Source organism: Halyomorpha halys, unplaced genomic scaffold (genome assembly GCF_000696795.3).
Source record: "Halyomorpha halys isolate HHAL.00 unplaced genomic scaffold, Hhal_1.1 Scaffold1729.1, whole genome shotgun sequence".
Lineage (NCBI taxonomy): Eukaryota > Metazoa > Arthropoda > Insecta > Hemiptera > Pentatomidae > Halyomorpha > Halyomorpha halys.
In genome coordinates this window covers 55328-56502 of record NW_027115678.1, presented here as the reverse complement: position 1 = coordinate 56502, position 1175 = coordinate 55328, and the positions used below count along the sequence as shown (strand labels likewise).

General features: G+C 27.4%; 1 protein-coding gene across 1 annotated transcript in view; it reads right to left on the bottom strand.

Moving 5' to 3' along the window:
* The window catches only part of LOC106690466 (cell adhesion molecule Dscam2-like), a 57684-nt gene that overhangs the window by 6263 nt on the left and 50246 nt on the right, over window positions 1-1175 (bottom strand). The window lies entirely within an intron of this gene.

Genomic DNA, 1175 nt, shown 5'->3' with positions numbered 1-1175 from the left:
GGGTTGCCTGCAACTGGAGAGCTGTTCCCACTAAACTGGGCTCCAGTAACTTCCTACTAACATTCAAGTGGGTCTGCTATGTATACATAGAATTGTAACATACATAGGTCTTATTATTGTTACATAGGTCATATTATTGTTACATACTCTATGTACTTATGATTATTGCATTTGTAAGCATATAATTAATAATATATTTTTTATAAACTTTATAATAAATGGAAACAAGATTTAGAATCATTAAATAAATTCAAAAAGAAAAATCCACAAATTCTAATTGTAAAATCAGATACAACAAAGAAAGTGGGAATAATAAATAAAAAAGATTATGATAGTAAAATGGAAATGATATTAAATGAAGAGAGCACATACAGAAAACTTCGAACAGACCCACTGCCAGATATTTATAAGCAAATTAACTATGTTGATAAATTACAAAAAAACAAAATTATTGATGATAAAGTCATGAAAAGTCTGGTAAATAAGCATTGTTACCACCCTAGGATGTATGGACTGATAAAACTACATAAACATAATAAACCTTTAAGACCAATTATAAATGGCATAAATGGGCCTTTATATAATATATCAAAATATTTCAAAAATAGCTTCACTAATATATATATAGAGACAAAGAAATTGACATTATAAATGTAATAGAAGCTAAACAGAAACTAAGGGATATTAAGATTGAAGATGATGAGACGATGATAAGTATACACTCAAATTGGTATATAAAATCATGAATGAAAAATGGGAGGAAATAAAACCAAACACAAATATAAAAAATAAAAAATTGTTCCTAGAAGGAATACAATTATGCTGTGAAAATGGCATTTTCAAGTACAAAGGTGAAACATACAGACAGCTTTTTGGAGTTCCAATGGGAGGATGCTTATCAATATCATTTGCAGGTCTAGTCATGAATAATCTAATAAAAGATATACTTTCAAAATCAGGTATTGAAGTAAAAATTATGTTAAAATACATAGATGATATTTTTTGTATATTAAAGAAAACAGATGTAAATAGATTACTGGAAGAACTAAATAGCCACCATGAAAAATTAAAATTCACAATGGAATTGGAAAAGGATGGTAAACTAAGATTTTTAGATATGTTGATGGCAAGACAAGGTAAGAATATAATCACAGAGTGGACAAAAAAAGAAACAA